This window comes from Felis catus, chromosome D1 (assembly GCF_018350175.1).
Source record: "Felis catus isolate Fca126 chromosome D1, F.catus_Fca126_mat1.0, whole genome shotgun sequence".
Taxonomy (NCBI): domain Eukaryota; kingdom Metazoa; phylum Chordata; class Mammalia; order Carnivora; family Felidae; genus Felis; species Felis catus.
The window spans coordinates 75,755,045-75,775,948 of record NC_058377.1 but is presented as its reverse complement, the minus strand read 5'-3'; the positions used below and the strand labels follow the sequence as shown (position 1 = coordinate 75,775,948).

The window sequence follows — 20,904 nt, the reverse complement described above, 5'->3', positions numbered from 1 at the left end:
AGATTCTAGGGATGGCTTAGAATCTGGAAAGGAATCTGAAAAATGACTTTTTATTGGGGATGGAGAAGAAATAGAGAGAGAAAGAAAGAAAGGATCATATTTGATTTACACACAATGCATTCTTTTTGTACAATCCAATACAACTTAGCTGGAGCGAGGATGAGTAAGGAGAAAAAAAAAAGGCCATTCGAAAAGGTGAAATTCATGCCTCCTGTCTGGAATTGGGCAGGTATGTGTTTTAAAAAGGCCTTCAACCTTCTTCTAGAGAAAAGGCCTGATTTGAATGTCATTAACATGGCTGGACTTCCAGGCTTTCTAAAATGGTCTTTCATTTCCATGTGAGGATTGGAAAATGCCCTTCGTAGGGGTGGGGAGTGTGGGCAGGGGGACCAGACCTCTTTGCCTACATCTTGGCTAATTTACATGCTCTCCAATGGAGGTCATATCAATATGAGACCCAACCTCTGTCAGTTTTGCGGGTCCCTTAACCTGAGAACCTTGAAGCCCATTGAGAGCCATTCATACTTGGCAGATTGATTTCTTCAGTCATTTTGTCATAGTAACTGACAATTCACTGCCATCCAAGTGTATCTGGGAGCACAATGCCCACATAAATATTGTTGGCAATTCTCAGCATATCCTTTTGTGGAAATTGTAGGCTAATTTACTTCTGCCACTCGGCTTTCTATAGCTATGTGACAGAAGATCATTTCCTCTGCAACCATACAGCTGACAGACCCAGTAGGGCTTATTTCACAGAAGCACAGAGTTCAGAATCCCCCATCAATACAGAATAAAATGAATCAAAACTTCAAACACAGGTTAATCTGGAAGTGGAGACAGGGGGTCAATAAGAACATAAAAACTTCAGAATCAGGTGCAGCCCAAGTCCTAAAGCTATTCTGGAGAGTTTGGAGCATAGGCATAATAAACAGGGAAACAGCTCTACTTAAAAAAAAAAAAAAAAAATCACAAGAATGACAAAGGGCAGAGAATCCTCCTTAATCACACCAGCTAATTTGAAAGGTGCATTCTACGCTGTGCTGACTCACAGAGCAGGTGGGAAAGTTCCTGAGAGCAGTGCAGACAGCTCCAGGGTGGCCTTGGTCTACAGAGGATTTTCTTGTTGCTTCCCCAGCTGTGAAACCAACGATCTCTGGATGGAGAGATGGCTGCAGGTGCGACATGGCAGAAAGAGCAAGGGTTTTGGCGGTAGACATTCCTGGATTTGATACCTGCCCCCACTGCTTAGCCATGGAAACCTAAGCCCCTTAACCTTTCTGAGCACAGTTTCACCACCTACAAAACGGTAAGATTATAAAGGTACCCACTTTATGGGGTGGTCGTAAGGATTAAATGAGATCATTCATTTTCCATAAACTTTGCTAAGTTCCTTCTCGGCATTAGGCACAGGATTTAGGGCTGGGAAATGAAAATATTTGAGAGGGGATGTCTCTATCTTTGATTTTAGTGCATGGAAAATAAAATTGCTCTGACACAAGATGCGACTCTCTGAGTTGGCTCGGAAGAATGAGAGAGAGCTCAGAGAAGATAGCTCTTGAGATTTGAAAGAAGAGGGGTGCCCGGGTGACAGCCGGTTAAGCGTCCAACGCTTGGTTTCCACTCAGGTCATGATCTCACAGCTCATGAGTTTGAGCCCTGCATCAGGCTCTGTGCTGACAACGAGGGCCCTGCTTGGGATTCTCTCTCTCTTCCTCTCTCTCTGCCCATCCCCTGCTCGTATGCTCTCTCTCCCTCAAAATAAGTAAATCAACTTAAAAAAAAAAAAAAAGAAAGAAGAGAAGTTTGTCAAGCAGATTGCCAGAAAGGAGGCAACCCAGGCAGACACGAAGGCAAGAGGGGTAGGTAATAGCACTCTTCTTGTTGCTGGAGTATGATGTACAAGAAGCATGTGGCAGAATTCTGACAAGGCTGGGCAGGGAGAGGACCAAGTCGTAAAGAGTTTTGTGCGTGCCCAGTGCAGGAGTTCAGTTTTTATCCTGTAATTGCAAGGGGCCTTGGACACACGCCTGCTCTTGTTGAGCATTACAATGTACCATGTGCTGTGCTCAATCACTGTGGTACCCTTTGTCTAGTCAGCGGAAATCAAAGCTGATGTCTCCGTGGGAGTTTATTTTCCACTTAGTTCCTTGTGATGAAAACAGTGAATCAAGTTTGTGTCCGGGTGTGGGGGGAGGGGGTTTCAGATAAACCTTTTGAAAAATTCTATCCATGTCTGGGGTCAAGAGGCATGGACCCACCTCCAACTGGTTTCTTTATCTCTCTGAACCTTTCTCTGTCTCTCTGCTCTGTGTGTCAGTGACATCTGCCAAGCTTCAATATAGAACTTTTATGGCATCAGAGATTGCTAGCACCTTGAAAAACTCTGTGCTATCTAAGGCTACCATCTGCTCCGGTTTTCTCCTTCCTGTCTCCCGAGTGTGTGACCAGGACACTTGCATATCTAAAGGAGCCCATGCCCCAAGAGAAGGGAGCTCTAAGCCTCTCAGGCCCAATTAAACAGAATATAAATTTTCTCAGAGGGTTAATACCACCCGTTAGTTCCAAGGCCCACGTAAGGAAAGTCAAGACTTTTTGGGTACTGGGAAAACAAATCCTAGAAATCCAGATGCTTGGGCTTTATCTATCACTCACCAGCTATGTGACCTTGGGGATGTCACTTAACTCCTGTGAGCTTCAGCTCCCTGATCTAAAAAATGGAAATACATGGCGATACTCACACTCTGCTGACTGAATAGTACAGCAAGGTCTCTGTTCAGGTTATATATCGCTGCATAACAATTACTCCAAAATATAGTGTCCTTTTTTCTAATTTCTGAGAGAGAGACAGACAGACAGACAGCGTGAACGGAGGAGGGGCAGAGAGAGAGGGAGACACAGAATCCGAAGCAGGCTCCAAGCTGTCAGCACAGAGTCCAATGGCCCTATGTGGGGCTAGAACTCATGACCCGTGAGACCATGACCCGAGCTGAAATTGGACATTCAACTGACTGAGCCACCCAGGCACCCCCAAAATATAGTGTCTTAAAACCACAACATTGCCCTTGACCTTGCTAATGAATCTGCCATCTGGACAGGGCTTGGTAGAGATAGCTTGTCTCTGCTCCACTTGGTTCTATCAGCTAGGGCATTCCATGGCTGGCGCTGGAAACTCAGAAGGCTCATGCGCTCACATGCCTGGCAATCAGTGCCGACTGTTGACTATCTCAGTGCTTACTCATGACATGGCAGCAGGTTAAAGGGAAAGTGCCCGAGATAGGCAGAGCACCAGGCCAAAGCCATATTGTTCTGTGACCTAGCCTTGGAAGTCACATAGCATCGCATCCGCCATCTTCCCATTAGTTACAACAGTTGCAACTCCTACTATGATTCCAAAAGAGGGAACATAGACCCCACCTCTCCAGAGGTAGAGTGTCAGTGAACTTGTAAGAAGGTGATGTGAGATGGGATATTCATAGGGCCATCTTTGGAAAATACAATCTGCCACTTTGTATAGAGCAAACAGCTTTGTTAAGTATAAAGCAGCAGATGAACGGTGTTGCTGATACTCAGGCCTTCCCCTTAAGTGCTGTTCCACATATTTAAGAAGTACTATTATTATTAAGCTCGTTATTTGTCTAAGATCTATCAATGTCTACTAGACGCAGACACTGTCCAAGATGCTCTCAAGTGCAGGACCTCATTTCACCCATATAACGAGCATGAGAAGTAGGATATATGAGCCTGAGGCTCAGGGCATTTAAGTGACAGCTTTTATTCACTCACTCAGTAAATATATACTAAACTTCTACTTTCTGTCAGGCAATATGCTCAAAGGGAAACAACAATAAACAAAACAGGCATGATCCCTGTCCCATCTACTGGAGGAGAAAAAAAAAAACCAAACCAAATAATCATAAAATAAGTTAACTATCATTGTGATCAACACTGTGGTGGTAAGACCCCATGTAGACTGGCAATGAGGGAAGGCTTCCCGAAAAAATAACACTTTATTTTTTAAAAAAATGTTTAGTTATTTTTGAGAGAGAGAATGTGAGCAGGGAAGGGGCAGAAAGAGAGAGGATCCAAGCGGGCTCTCTGTTTCAGCACAGAGCCCAATGTGGGGCTCAATGCCACAAACCGCAAGATCATTTAACCACCTGAGCCACCCAGGTGCCCCCAAAATAACATTTTAAATGACATCTGAAGAATGAGTGGCAATGAGATAGGGGTGGGAGTGCAGGAGAGCATTGCAGGCAGGGGGGACAGCCCGTGCAAAGGCCCTGTGGTGGAGGGAAAGGGTTATAGCTGGAGTAAAGTGAGTAAGGATGAGCTTACATCCTTACCCCTTACCCCTCTGGATGACACGCAGCCAGAGGGGTAAACAGGAAAAACACCAAACCAAACCGAACCAACCAACAAACAAAAAACCACAACAACACGCCAAGCTTTGGCCAGTCATGAGCCAAAACCTGCAGAGTCAGGTCCTGAACTTAGAGCTTCTGGGCACCCACACCGCCCTGTATAGGGCTCTCTCTATACAGGACAACTGCCTGCATTGCATTAGGCAGACAGCCACTTTCCTGCCATCTCCAACAGATTATTACACAGGTTAGGGTAGGCCACATGTTTTCCCACTCAGATGACAGGTTTTGAAGGGCTAACGATCTCCCTCTATGATTAATCTCTGTACAGGATTGAAGTGCAGAGCCTCAGCAGGCACTAAGAGCTTGTTACTCAGCTCACTATTCTCAGCATGACAATGAACAGTGCAAACTTCCTCATATCAAACCCCCAAAATGCAGATACCCAGACACTGCTCTAAGAACAAGGAAGCTCCCTGGAATCTGGATGGCACTTTACTGTGTGGAAATGAGAAAGCAGGATGGTTTCAAGCCTCAATTGGCCCTTTTATGAAATGGGGGAAATTCTACTCAATTACTCCCTGTCCAATTTATTAAAAATTAATTGCACTAAATCTAAAATTATCAACTCAGTTATGCCCCCCCCCCCAACACACACACACAGGGACACTATTCCTTGCTGTTTCTGCAGAAGAATCAGTAAGGTGAGGAGGGTAGCATGGCAGGACTCCAAGGAGAGAGAATCTCAGTGCTGAGTTGGATAGTCAGAAAAGAATGTTTGCAGATAGAAAAATGTTTTCACAGAGCAGGCTTCACAGCAGCCCTCTGGATCTCTTGCCCAGAGGCTGGAACTCTTTCCAGGGTTCCGTTTAGGCTTTTGAAAGAAAACAGCCTGGTTTCTCTCCTGGCAACTGTTTAGGGTACTGGAGGCTTGGAATTAAAAAAATTTTTCTCTCTCTCTGTAGTAAAAGATTCATTACTGGGCACTCAGACACTGGGACAAAATGGGGGTAATTTTGGAGACGGGCACTAGGTACAAAATATTCTGTTTCACACTGTCATTCACAATGATCAGGTCTGTTTTATTGTGATATCAAGTAATATAATGATTAGATCATGATCCTCTACATAAATCTCTTACCACGTGTTTATTCATAATTCTAAAAAACCTCAAAAGACAAGTTTAGAATTACTCACCAAAGCCTGATAAAGCATCACAGAGGTAAAAAGAAAGGCCACCTCTTCCCAGATCCATTTCTGCAAGTGACAGTTTCATAGTAACTCGGTCATTCTTCTGGGAACAAGACCATAACTGTTTTCATCTTAAGCAGCTATTATTGGATGAGCTACACCTGGAACTGCCATGCACTCATAAGGATTATTATAACCTCACTACAAATTAAAAAAAAAATTTTTTTAATGTTTATTTATTTCTGAGAGAGAGACAGACAGACAGACAGACAGAGCATGAGGTGGGGAGGGGCAGAGAGAGAGGGAAACACAGAATCTGAAGCAGGCTCCAGGCTCCGAGCTGTCAGCACAGAGCCTAACGCAGGACCTGAATTCATGAACCTGAATTCAAGATCATGACCTGAGCTGCAGTTGGATGCTTAACGACTAAGCCAACAAGGCACCCCTAACCGCACTACAAATTTCTCAACAGAGATCATATTTGGTGAAATGATTCTTAGCTCAGAAACCATCCAAATAGCCCCTGAGATGAGAATAGGCTAGAAATAAGGCGGTGCTCAGGTAAAGAGATAACTCTTTGGGGAAAATATCCCCGCTGTAGTTTTCTTCTTTATTTACATAGCTCTCTACATAGCTATCATTATGTTCTTCCAAAACTTTCCCTCAGAATTATAGCACAGCTCTAAATACTGTCCTCTTTTCCACGTTGTCAAATGAATCAGATGATCATTAGCTCTCTGGCTTCTCCTGGGCCATTCCATCCACCTGCTTTTCTCTGGAGCCTCTAGTCCTGCTGCCCCAGACTTCCCTTTGCTTCTCTCCTGGCTTGGATCCCTTATTTCTAGGACCCCAAGTCTTCTTCCTTGGATGTGGTAAAGTGTCTCCTTCTGAAGCTTCTTGAGAAAAGGTGGAAGGAAGGTCTTCTCACTGCTACGAATCCCACTCCTCATTTCTGAGAATCCTGCTCCATTGCAATCTCCTTTAAAGCAGGGGTCATGGGCTATTTTTCTTTTAATCTCCCAGGCCATCCAGCACCTTTCCCCCATTAGTCATTACTCACCACAGAACCCTGACTTATCTTGGTCATTTATCTGTTCATTAATCGCTCATCTTTCTGCCTTGCATGCCTTATTCAATCAATGTATCCTTAGTGCATGGTAGCTGCCCGCCCACCCACCCAAACCGCTGAATGAATAAATACATAAAGGAATAAAAATGTGCAGAAGGAGCATGAGTTTGAGAGCTAGACAGACTTGTACTCAACCACTGGCTTTGTACTTTAGTTCTGAGACTAAGAAATTTACTTAACGTTGCTGAGATTCCATTTTCCCATTTGTCAAATAAAAGTAACTACTTTTCATTTGTCAAATCAGTAAGAATGCTGATGTATTTAGGGTTGAAATATGATATCTATAACTTACTTTCAAATGGTTCAGCTTCCTCCTCCCCAAATATATATACACACACACACACACACACACACACACACACACACACACACACAGAATAGATGTGGCAAAATGGTAACACAGGTAAAGGATATACAGGTGTTCACTGTACTTTTCTTTCAACTCTTCTCTGCATTTTACATTTTTCAAAATACAAAGTTGAGAGGGGGAAAAACAGCACAGCTATCTCAGAGGATCTTTGTTAGAATTAAAGAAATCTGATAATGAAGCACTTAGCAGTGTGCCTGTCAGTACCAGATGCTCAATAAATGTTAATGTCCTTCATTGCCTGGAACTAATCCCAACCACCTGCAGTGGGCCCCCTCTGACTTCACAGCCCAGCTCCAGAAACTTCTCACTCAACTTGACTCCCCACGGTAAGCTGAAAAATGCACCTGCCCCCACACCAAATATCCATGTCAAACGCTTGGAATCAGTGAATGTTACTTTACTTGGTAAAAGGGTCTCCAGGGATGTAATTAAGTTGTGAACCTTGAAATGAGGTCATTTTGAGTTATCTGAGTGAGCCCTAAGTCCAATGACAAGTCTCCTCGGAGGAAACACACTGAGGAAAAAGTCAAGAAGGGAAGGAGGCAGTATGAAGAAAGAGGCAGAGATTGGAGGCATGTGGCCACAAGCCATGAGGTCAAGGAATGCTGACAGCTGCTGGAAGTTGGAAGAAGCAAAGAATGTGTCTTCCCCTTTGAGCTTCCAGAGAGAGCGTAGCTGTCCAGTACTTTGGGTTTGGACTTCTGGGCTCCAGAACTGTGAGGGAAGACATTCTGTCATTTTAAGCCACCACATTTGTGGTTCATTTGTTGTGGCAGCCCTAGGAAATGCATACACTCCCCCTGACCAAGCTCTCAACGTGTCTTCCTTCCTGTCTGCCAGTAGCCTTCATTCAGCAACTTGACCCACATTTCTACCTCCAGGGCCCTGCTCCCTGCCATTGGCACTTTGTTTCTCTCCTTACAGCATCTCTGTCAGCTCTTGGCTGCAAGATCTCTCTGATGCCCGCTACCTGCTTGTTTCTCTTTGCATGGGACTTGTGCTTCCTATCTCTCAAGCCTCACTCTTGTGGTCTAGCTCTCTGGCCCCTGGGGTCTAATCATCTCTGATCTAACTATCAACTACCATGCCCCAGATTTGACATCTTAAAAATTGTTTTTAACGTTTACTTATTTTTGAGAGAGAGAGAGAGAGCGAGAGAGCGAGCAAGTGCATGAGTGGGGAGGGGAAAGAGGGAGACACAGAATCCAAAGCAGGCTCCAGGTTCTGGGCTGTGATCACAAAGGAAAAGAAAATTGGTTGCCAGGGATGTGGGCATGATCTGATATTTCTCCGCTTTTCAGTTCTGGTTGTAAAAAGAAAAAGAAGTAGAAAGACACCTATAGAATAAGAATACCCAGAATGGTAGTATAGTACCATTTATTTTAGTAATTGTTGTAGGGGTGGTGATATCACACCAACGATGACTGTCGTTTATGCATAGTATATATTTTAGGTCCTTTAAAAATTCACTGATTTCCCCCCAACGATATCCCTTTGAGGAAGTTACCTATTCATTTCTCTACTTTATGACAAGAAATTTCATATTTAAAAAAAAAAGTAAAAAGTAAAAAAAAAAATTTCTCTACTTTATAAAGAAATCAGGAGACCGTAAAACCAACACTACCCTATATGTTAACCAACTTGAATGTAAATAAAAAAATAAAAATAAAAATAAAAAAATCAGGAGGCCAGGGTTAAGTGATTGCCCAAGGTCACAGTGAGTTAAAAGAACAGCTGGAGCCATGACCTAACCCCTGGTCTCCTGGAGGCAGGATACAAATCAGAGAAAACTGTATGTCTGGAAGGAAATCGGTAATCAACCTGGCTCTGCAGACCCAAATTCACCTATGCTAATAATGCATAGTAAGAACTAACGATTTTACTTTTGAAACTACAGTCATTGAAGATTTTCTTCTTCAACATGGTGTGCAGGAGCACACTCTGGGAGGATGTATGTGCAGTTACAGTGACGGCAGTTCCCAGCACAAAGGGAAACTGAGAAACTCCAGGAGAATGTTTCCCTGAAATGTAAAGCCCCGTTGTCAGGCCAAGATGCCCCACTTGTCAGAGGCCTGGCTGTGTTGTAATCTCTGTAAAGGCAGAGGCCTCATTGTCTCTTTCTTTATATGCCCCAAGTGTAGTTTTTATGTAATATATGCACAACCTGCTTGTAGTGAATTAAACAGATTTCAGCGATGTAGAATATCTGAAAGGGCTTTTCACAGGATCCTGCACTTAGCTCCAGTGTTCATCAGTAACATCCCATTTGCCTGGTAAATTCCCCACCAACTTACCAACTTGCCTGAAACAATGGCTTCACCAAGACTTTCTACTTAAAAGTTCCCAAGGGTTCTTCACTTCCTACCAGAGTATTTGGTCTGGCTTTGAATACGTCTCACAACTTGACAGCAGTCAATTTATCCAAAGTGATTATCTACTCCCCACAATCTCATTCCTAGGCTCCAGCCATACGAAAACCACCATAAGCCCCTGAATGAGTCAAGCTCTTTCCAAGCCTCTACTTTTGGGACTGTAAGGGGTGGGGATGTTCTCCTTAAAACAGGGGGTTCAGGAAGAGACTCACTAGCTAAATTAAGGTGAGATTGGAGGAGGGAGGTGAGGGATGAGCCATGTGAGTAGCTGGAAGGTGAGCATTCAGAGGGAACATCCAGGCAAAGGCCTTAAATTGAGAATACACCTGTCAAGTTCAAAGAGCCACCAGGATGGCTACTCTATCCCAGGATGGATAGGAATCAGCCAGGATTGAGAATAACCTCCACACAGGCCCTAAAAGCACAGAAGAGCATGGCTCCTTCCAGGACCTAAAGCCAAAGGAGCTGGAACTTAGTGAACACAGAGGGAACATAGTAAGAGGAGGCTAGTGACATGGGCAGGGGCCATTGAGGTAGAGCACAGGAGTCCAGGGGGAGGGGTCTGGACAATGGGAAGTCTTGAACGGGATCTGAGCAGGGGCATAACTTGATGCAATTTATTATTATTTTTTTTGTTATGGGTTTTTTTTTTGTAAATCTCTGAACTATTTATTGAGGTATATCATATATACAGAAAAATGCATGTGTAAGTGTACAGCTCATTAAATACTCACAAATTAATCCCAATTATGTAAGTGCCTCCCAAATTAAAAAGCAGAACATTTACCAAGCACGTTGGAGCATTCCTCAATATTATCTTCTAAGCAATTTAGAAGGTTGCTGTCACTGCTAGGTTGAGACTAAATGGATTGGAGAGGGAACTATTAAAGTCTTATTTATATTCAGCCAAATATGGGTGCCTCCACTAGTCCCAGTTCTATTTGCTTGGGGCCATGTGGAATGGGCCTGATTTCCTTCTCTGAGACTCGCTGCAGTCCTCAGAACCCCTCCGCCTTCTTCAGCACCTCCCACATGCAGTTACCCAGGACTAAGTGTAGTATCAGAGCTGAGACCCACCCGGGACAAAACCAGATTCCGTGCCTGGAACCTGAGATCCATTGCTTACCATTAGTAGCAACCAGGACGAGCCTCCACACGCTGCTCACGAGGCTACATGCCCTGACTGGTCTCAGTGACTTCTCCATATCTGTGATGGGTTGCACAAAGCGAGCACCATGATCATTTTGGCCTTCAGTCCTAATGGCTTCTCACAAATGCTCAACTGGTCAGAATCCACGTATGTAGGAGGGAATGTGTTTGTTTTGTGTCCCTGAAATATAAGAAGATGTTGAGGGGAATGAGAATTGGTTAACTTCTCCCTCTCTCTTAGTAGCCAGCCTAATTTTATGTATATAAACCGCTAATTCTCTTTAGGCATAAGTATACTCTTTGATTTGTAACAGGAAAATGCAAATTAACAACATTGAGGGGTACCTGGGTGGCTCAGTCGGTTGAGCATCCCACTCGTGATTTTGGCCCGGGTCATGATTCCAGCGTTGTGGGATCCAGCCCTGCGTCGGGCTCCGTGCAGAGTGTGTGGGTCCTGCTTAAGATTCATCTCTATCTCTCTCTCTCTCTCTCTCTCTCTCTCTCTCTCTCTCTCTCTCTCCCCCCCTTCTCCCCCTCCGCTCCTCTCCCTCACTCACACTCTCTAAAATAAAAATTAAAACAACAATGAGATACCACCACATACCCATTAGAATGAGCAAAATCTGAAACACTGATAGCACTGAACACTGGCAAGAATCTGGCCCAATAGGAGCTCTCATACATTGCTGGTGGGAATGCCAAATGACACAAGTGCCTAGGAAGGCAATTTGGAGGTTTCTTACAAACTAAACCTACCCTTACTACAAAATCCAGCAATTGTATTCCTTATAATTTACCCCCAAAGGACTGACTTGAAAACTTATGTCCACAAAAACCTGCACACAGATGTGTATAGCAGCTCTATTCAAAATTGCATGGATGTGGAAACAACTAAGATGTCCTTCAGTAGGTAAATGGGTAAAGAAACTGTGGGACATCCAAACGATGGGATATTATTCAGTACCAAAAAGAGATGAGCCACCAAAGCCATGAAAAGACATGGAGGAAATTTAAATGCCTATTGCTAAGCAAAAGAAGCCAATCTGTATGAATCCAACTACATGACATTCTTGAAAAGGCAAAACTATGGAGACAATAAGATCAGTGGTAGCCAAGGATGTGTGGGGGAGAGAAATAAGTAGGGAGAGGATTTTTAGGGCAGTGAAAATCCTCTGGATGACATTACAATGATGGATTGATGTCATCATACACTTGTCCAGGCCTATAGACTGCAACACCAGCAGTGAACCCTAAGGTAAACTGTGGACTTGGGGTAAATATAACATGTCAATGTGGGTTCATCCCTGGTAAAAAGCGTACAGTTCCGGAGGTTGATAATGGGGGAGGCTACGCACATGTGAAGCAGGGGTATGTGGGAAATCTCTGTACTTTCTTCTCAATTCTGTTGTAAATCTAGAATTGCTCTAATAAAAAAACAAGTGTCTTTTTTAAAAAGCCGTTAGAGGCTTACCCGTGTTCATAGGAGATGGGGAGTACAGATTCCAAAGAAAGGGGGGTACTAGGCTGAGTGGAATTGTGTAGAACAGCCTTTCCCTCTACTTTATTAGGCTCTTGTTCCTTGATATTCCTAAGTAACGAAGGCATTTGCTAATTGTCATCCTGGATGCATTTAAGCAAAGAGAAAGTGAAAGTAACATTAATGGAGCATCTACCATAGGCATTTCTTTGATAGTAGGAAGTTCTCATGATAAAATTTGGAATTAATCATGCAATCAATTAGAAAATAGGATTTGCCCTGCTATTGTTTTTAAAGTATCTCCATCTGGAACTTGTAGAAATAGAACTTGAGCCAACATGGCAGCTTCATTTGAATGGCTTTGGTGCTTTATTTGCCACAACAATGGATGATGAGGGAATAAAAGTAATAAGAATGAGTAAGAAATACTAAAGATAGTATCTGTAGTCCTGTGAAAAGAGAGCTCTTTATTCTTGAGCAAAGGCTGGAAGTAATCAAAGCTGGATTTGCTAAGCAATGTTTATAGCAATATTTAAAGTTTCTTTTCTATTTTTGAAATGTAAGTAGGAAAAATCACTTTGATATTGAAAATCTGAAACTCATGAATCTTCAGCCCCCTTTCTTCCATTCTGTTTTTGTAATGTAAGTTTCTTTAAAAAAAATAACACTGATCCCACTGGCACACCCACCATCACATACTGAACCAGGCTGTGCTAGGCAAGTACTTATTAAATAAACATGCTGAGTCAAAACAGGTCATGAATGGCATGAAGTTTTGTAAACCAAATTACTTTGTTTCTCTCTGGGATGGCAAACAGACCTGAAAAGCTTTTCAGAAATACCAGTGAAGCTGAGTAAGTCAAAACTGAACCTATCTGTTTTCTCAAACTATGGATGTCCTTGGACCAGAACCTGAACCCACGGGATATTTCGCTTGGGCCAGACAGCCTGTCCCTTCTCTGAAGCTGACACTACCATCTGAGCCAAGAGCTAAGTCCCCCAGAGCAAGTACCGAGAAAGGGCCTCAGAAGGAGTTGCTTCATCCCAGGAAGAGTTAAACTTCTTGCACAGAGCAGGCCTTCCTTCAGCTCCAACCATGCTCACTCCAGAAAACAGCTCTGGGAGCCCCAGAGGGGGCTTTAGCTGCTCTGACTTCTCACACACTCTTCTTTCAAATGAATTTAAACCTTTTCTTGTCCAAATCCCTACAGAAGGAAAAAAAAAAAAAAAAGTAACCACTCTGTAGTTTTTCTACTATTATGCAAATAAATTAATCAGGCAATGCTCCTGTGAGAATTAATTTATATTTGAATCCAATGAGGCCTGGATGCTTGCTAACTGAACCCCCAGGCCAAAGCCTCAGCTAGGTAGCACCTCATATTATTCCTTTGACGAAATGTGAACTGACATAAATACTATGGCCCCCTTTCAATCCGATTACCCCGTAACTTCACATCAATGCTACCCTAGCCATCAGATTCTGGCGTCTTTCCTTTCACCGGCTCCAGGAACAACAGACAACTCCTCCTTGATAAACAAGTGCCCACGCTGCCACCTCGTACCCCCACTCTTAACCCATCATCCTCACTCAATGGGCTCCATTCGACAAGGTATTTTATTTTGTTTGTAGGAATCAAGGACTGAAAAACAGTTCGAAATCAGGCCTGGCTGGGGCTGTTCATTCAAAGCTGCCCTTTTCACACAATCAGTCACTAAGAGCCTCTGGAAATAACACCCCTGAAGTATCCACCCTTTAATGGACGTCATTCCCTTGGGACGCTCCCTACCCCTCCCCTCCCGCCCAAACCCATTTCATCTCCCTCCATTACGTCTTAAGGACTCTTTTTAAAACACACAAAAAACAAACAGCAGCACAGGTCTCCCTTGGCTTGCGTGACCTGAAGCTCAGTCAAAATGAACCTACATTTTAAACCATACCTTTGTACTAAACTCATGTTGACAACCACTAAATTCTTTCCGTTGCTCTGCATAGAAACTTAAAAAAAAAAAAAAAAGATTCATTTCGATCCCCACCCCCCAAACTCTGCCCATTTAAAAAGCTTGGCTAAATAATCCACCAGGTGGGGGAAAAGCTTTTTCTATGTGGGCAGCTCAGTTTCTGGAGCCCCTACCTTGGTAATTAGATTAACAGGCAAACGTGAACAGCGGCAACCAAAACAGTCCCCACTCTCTTCATTCTTTCTGCCATTTAAGCACGAAACTCATCGCAAAATATCTTGAACGGTGGCAGAAAAAAATATGGATTTGTGAAGTGCTCTATGCTGAACGTGGAAACGAGAGAGGAAGAAAACAAAGCAAGCTTTGTGTTAAAAAAAAAAAACCCGCAAGTAATCGTAATACTTGTTTTTTTGAGAAAAGGGCAGGAGTTATATATGCTCATCAACAACTATGTTTGTTAGCTTTGTAGTTAATTAGTTTAAACATTTCGGTGCCTCCTTTTAGCACAGTCTAAAATAGAGGACAGTGACCCTAGAGGCAATGCTTTTCTTTCTGAATCAATGAAGGCCAAATACTTTCTGTAACCACGGTCCCACAATAGGCTTTGAATTTTGAGAAACCCTTTGAAACATGTTCTAACTAAATATGTACATATTTTTTAATATCTTTTTTTTTAAACATTTTATTTTATTCTTGAGAGACAGAGAGAGAACGTGAGCAGGGGAGGGACAGGAAAGAGGGAGAGACACAGGATCTGAAGCAGGCCTTAGGCTCTGAGCTATCAGCACAGAGCCTGACCTGGGGCTCCAACCACGAACCGCAAGATCATGACCTGAGCTCGAAGTCAGATGCCCAACTGACTGAGCCACCCAGGCACCCCCCTAAATATGTATATTAAGAAGCTATTCACTTTTTAGAAATAAGAGAAAGAAAAATAAGTATATGAATTGAAACACATGAACACTCACTCAGCTACCTACAAGGAAAGTTATGGTTTTACCAAATACCTTTCATATTTTTCCAAAGCAACTTGCTTTCTGCTATGCCAGAGGAGAACATCTCTGTTTTCATATAAAGTAAACTTCTGTTTAAAAGAAAAAGAGACCCTTAGTGAATTTATTAGATTTTGGTGATAAATTATCACTAAAAGTGACCCTCTCTTTCCTTTCATCCTAGTACTGGTGACTTGCCCAAACATTTAAAATTTGTTGCCTGGGATCTGCCAGATGCAGGTTTAGTGGCTGTTCAAGAACATTGTTACATACCATATTTTTAGTCAAAAACAGGCACAACTGCTTTATTCCCTTCCCTTGGCCTGGTTGTTCACTATTCATTCAACAATGAATGGTTCCTAGATGTGCCACAGCGGCAGGCTCTCTTGTACTTAGGATGAACAGTGTGGTTAAAATCCTCACTCCACATCCTTCCTTTACCTTCAATTTGAGGCCACAGGAATCTTCTGCGGCAAGCTCAGCCCTACTCAGTCCTGCCCCCTAATAAGAAACATCGAGGAGACGTAGTTCATGAACTTCGGGGACTGAGCAGTCAGTCACCTTCCATGTTGTTGCCCTCATCAGGTGACAAAGGCTCCTAGGCTACCCAGATTGACCCCTTGGCCCTTAAGTTCCCGCACTGACCCTTTGTCTTCTTGTTCTTCAGTCCCTTCCCAGATCACCAGCCTGCCCAGAACGAGAATTGCTTCAAATATAGAGCTGGCCTTCCTCTAACCCAGTGGTCCTCAACCAGGGGCAATTTGGGCTCCCTCCTATGACTAGGGGGGTACCCCTGGCATCTAATGGGCAGAAGTCAGCAATGCTGCTAAGCATCCTGCAGTGTACCACATAGCACCCCAAACAAAAACTGAAGTTAAGAAAACTGGCTATAATCAGTCCCCTCTCCAATCTCACAGGCTGCGTAGGCTACCGAGTAGGAACACGGACATTGAGTCAAATCTACCTCTGCCACTGAATTAAGTACAGGATGCCCTGTAAGCTACTTTATGCTTTTTGAGTCTCAGTTTCTTTGTCTATAAAATGGACTTGTTGTGAGACAAGGAAATAATATATCTACGAAGCACCAGCACAGCACTCACTAAATGAAGCCATAATTCTCATTGCAACTATATTATCATCCCTAGAAATGTACCCCAAGATCCAACCCCCCTGAGTTCTGTTACTTCTTATAAGCTTTCCCCCCACTGCTGATAGTTTTCAGAGCACAGAAGCTATATGGAGGCGTGGGTCTACCATTCCTGCCTCCAGAGTCCTGGAGGCATTGTTAATTACCCAGAGTTGGTCTTAGAATCCTTCTCTACATAGTACTTTAGATGCCACTTCCAATCAGTGAGATTCAGCACAGGAATGAAAGTCTATTTGCCATCTATAATCCATGTTATCTCTTATTAACTAGAGGTTATTTCTTCCTAGAAATACTGTGTTCCCTATAGCTGCAAGTGTTTAAGTAAGGCTAACATGAAAGGGATTTTATTTTTAATATGCATAGGACTTCATGCATATTAGGATAACCATCTTGGTGGTACAAGACACGCACACCACATGTGCAACCCATATGCTCACTGGGCATGAGGAAGATGATTTGGGTGGGTCCATTAGTCAAAACGGGATAAATTCTCTGATAACTCCAAAATCTTATAATAGAAGCTTTTTTTCTTGTCTATGTCACAGACCAATACAAGATGGGTTGCTCACCTCCAAGCCATGACTCAGGGATCTGCACTCTCATTACATGCTGTACCTCTTCCACTCCATCATGGGGCCTCCTTGCCCTAATGGAAGGAAAGAGAAAAAGGATTGTGTATAAGAGATTTTATATGCCAAGCCTGGAAATGATGCACATTACTTCTGCCCACATTCTGTTGCCCAGAGCTGAGTGTATGGCTCCATCTAACTGTGAGGAAAGATAGGAAATGCTGTCTGTGTGTCCATAAGGAGGAGAAAAATGACTACTGGTGGGCATTAGCAATGAATATCTGTGATAATCATTAAAATTTTTTATAAAACAGGAGTCAGATAGTAGTAAAGAACAGCTACTAGGACTCAGCCGTGAGTCTAACTTTGGGTAAGGCACACTTCATGCACTGTGTTTCAAGATGTCATAATAGACCCTGTTTGTTGCATATATAAAACCAGACCCCTTTACCTTTCTTAATAGGGATCCTCTCTGTTCAGAAGTCTAATACCTATGTATCTCTAGGAAAGTGACCCTTGATCTATTTAATTAAAAACACTAGATGGGCACTGAGAAGGGCGCTTGTTGGGATGAGCACTGGGTGTGTATGCAAGCAATGAACCATGGGAATCTACCCCCCAAACCAAGAGCACACTGTATACGCTGTATGTTAACCAATTTGACAATAAATTGTATTTTTAAAAAATAACAAATAAATACCCCCAAAATGCTAATTCCAGGGATCCTGGGTGGCTCGGTCATTTAAGCATCCAACTCTTGATTTCTGCTCAAGTCATGGTCTCACAGGTTCATAGTATGGAGCCCTGAGCTGTCAGCCCAGAGATTGGGATTCTCTCTCTCCCTTGCTGCCCCTCCCCTGCTTGCATGTGTGTGCGCGCTCTCTCTCTCTCTCTCTCTTTCTCAAAATAAATAAACATTTGTTTTAAAAACGTTAATTCCATTTTCCTTACCAATGACTGGCTTAGATGTGAGCAACTGACACTACTCTGGCCAATGAGACAGGAGGAGGCATCTTCCAGGTGGGCTTTTTTCCTGCTGATAAAAGGAAAGAGAAGACAAACTGACTCTGCTGCTGAATGTTGTCACTTGCATGTGATGCTAGAGCTGGGGCAGCCGTCAGAGACCATGAGGGAGCTGGCCAGAGGACAAGCCAACATGTGAAGGACAGCAGAGAAGACAGACAGAATGAATCTTGATTTTTAATGTTATCAATGAGACAATGAGTTAATGAACTCTGAACCTGTTGTGCTTCTGGAACTCTTGCTTGATGACATAATAACTTTTCTTTACAATTTCTGCTATTTTTGAATAGGTGTTTTGCTAATGCAGCCAGAAGTACCACAGCTGACAGACAGATATGCACTAAGCACTTTAGATAAATGCTCTCCAAAATGGAGCCAACGGAGACCTGTGGTTCATATATATCTACCTCCCTTTATCAGAGCAGGGAACTAAGGGCTCTCCTAACTCTGGGTCCCTTGCCCACACAAAGTTCACTGTTTATAAATCTAATGCTTACTTTTATGAATAAAACAAGTGTTTGAAATACTGCTTCTATTTCTTAAGAAGTTTGTGAAGATTGACTTGATACAGAAGCACTTAGAACAGTACCTGAAATTCAGTAAATGCTAAATACTTATGTCATTACTACTAGAAGTAGAATTTTCGATTTTTATAAACTAAGGTAAATTTTATCAGTTGCGAAATGTCCTCTGATTGTTTGGCCTATGAGTATAAGGACTTCTTAATCCCACTGTACTTAAAAGCAGAAGGAAAGGGCTCCAGACCAAGCCACAAATTAGTTTAAATCCCAAAACTTTCTTCAGAGGTTGGTTCTGAGTCAGTACAGAATAATGGCTATGAACATAGGTCCCCGCGTGAGACCGAGCTCCAAACCTCAGCTCTGGGATTAACTGCGTGTCAGGATTCAATCAGAGAGGCAGAACCAATAGGCAATATACCATCTATATCCTATATGTATCACGAGCAGGCTGAAATCCACAAACATAGGCTGGAACTCCACAAGAACGGACTGGAATCTAGGTCAGTCCCTGCTGCATCTGACCTTGTGGGTGTGGCTGCCCTGCAAAATCCAGAGCCCTTCTCCAGGGAGGTACACACACACACACACACACACACACACACACACACACACACACACCTGGCCCTGCTCACGTGTGCACACATGCTCGCTCACTCCATCTCCCTTTCTCTCAAAATAAATACACATTTATTGATGTAAAGAATTTTAAAAATAAAAAATTAAAAAAGAAACTGTAATTTGAAGGATGAGCATGAGCTAACCAAATGAATCAAGCAGAGAGAATAATATAGGCAAAGGTATACTGATTAGAAAGAGCCTGGCACCTTAGAGGAGGGAAGAGAATGAGGAGGCAGAACTGTGGTAGAGGATGGGCGGGGACAGCAACTGTGTGGGGCTCATTCCTTCTACTTGGTCCTAAGTGGAATGGGAAGATCCAGGATGGCACAAGCTGTGTCTGGCTTGTTCACTCCAGTATTCCCAGACCTTGAATAGTGCCTGCTGGTACACTGTAGAATCTCAATAAATGTTTGTTGGTTGAAGGAAAGGATGGGGTGATAAGATATAATTTATATATCAAAATCTCTAGTTGCTATAAAGTATACCTCCTCCCTCTCTTTGGTTCCTCCTACTAACACAGAACTGGCTACTTATTTTCTTTCTCTCGGCAACCCTTCAAATGCTTGAATATGGCAGTCATGTCCCCCCAGTCTCCACGTCCCTAGACCGACAGCCTCAGCTTCTTGGCATCAGTTTCCCATATTCAGGAACTCTAGTCAATACTGTCCAAGAAACTTCTGCAATGATGGAAATGTTTTATATCTGTCCCATCCAATATGGTGGCCTTATGTGGCTATTGAGTCATGTGTGGCTATTGAGTATTTGAATTGTGGCTAATGTGACTGGGAACTATATTTTAAATTTTATTTACATTTAAATTATTTACATTTTATTTATTTAGTTTGAATTTGAATAGTCCCATGTGTCTATTGGCTACTGAATTGGACAGTATGGCACTAGCTCTCCACTCTCTTTCAGATAATAAGGTGGACATCTCTGAATTTTCCCATTTACCCATTTTATTTATTAGCCACCTCTGGCTTCCCATTTTATTTACCTTCCTTTCCACCAGAATTAACCAATTTTGCTACTCTGTACCCTATGCTGGGCTTCTGACTCATGTCAGCTAATTTAGCACCCAGCGCACAAAGATTAGCTGGAACCCCTTTCTTTGGCAAATGCCAGTTATCAGAATAGCAGCTTTTGGCTTTCTGGGTCACACAATTTCTCTCAGAGATGAGTTCATTCAGACACATATTTATACACATAGTTTCTGTCTAAGAACCTAAATGAGGGCTGGTTAAGGATCTGCCAGTACATCCATTAATTACACTATAAAAATTAAGCGTTTACTCCATTTAATGCTGTGAGTTAGTACACATGTGTTACCCTGAGTGTGGTTCCTGTGCTATGGGATGTGACTCTTTATTAAACATGTTTTGTCAACTAAGCATATTCACTGATAATGTCCGCTAATGGCCAACAGTATTAACTAAAGTCATCACCTAATCATTCAATCAGCAAAGAGGACTCGCCTAGGGCATACAGATGAAAATTAGACAGCCTTTTGACAAAATCTGAAGCTTCCCAATCTGACTATCATCTAGAGAACCAAACTGTATAAATGAAGAACTGTGAACAACAAGACTTTATAAGAGGCTAGAAGAGAGATCAGTGAATGAAATACACTGAACTTTAAGGCAGGAAAGGTCCTTTTAGATGAGACAAGAGAGTGCTCCCAGAACTTAAAGAACTTGTCACCCTGCACACATTTCTCTTAATGCATGCCACATGCCAGGCACCAGGACACAGAGACAAAGGATACGGTGCCTGCCCTCAATGAGTCTATGGTCTACGAGAGAAACAAACATGTAAATTATTCTAACATAATAGGTACAGCCGCCAGATTTAGCAAATAAAAATACAGACCATCCCATTAAATTTAATTTTCTGATAAATAATAAATAACTTTTTTTAGTATAGGTATATCCCACATAATATTTGGGACATACTTATACAAAAAATAATATTTGTTTGAAATTCAAATGTAACTGTGCATTTAGTATTCTATCTGGCAATTCTA

At 42.6% G+C, this 20,904-nt stretch overlaps 1 long non-coding RNA gene across 1 annotated transcript in view; it reads right to left on the bottom strand.

Annotated features, from left to right (window-relative positions):
* The window catches only part of LOC123380536, a 65,660-nt gene that overhangs the window by 41,104 nt on the left and 3,652 nt on the right, over positions 1–20,904 (bottom strand). The window contains exons 2-7 of the long non-coding RNA XR_006586442.1: positions 17,671–17,755; positions 16,720–16,796; positions 15,019–15,095; positions 14,185–14,334; positions 13,065–13,257; positions 10,553–10,756 (exon numbers count right to left, since the gene is read on the bottom strand). This is a non-coding gene — a long non-coding RNA (uncharacterized LOC123380536). The remainder of the gene's footprint in view (positions 1–10,552; positions 10,757–13,064; positions 13,258–14,184; positions 14,335–15,018; positions 15,096–16,719; positions 16,797–17,670; positions 17,756–20,904) is intronic.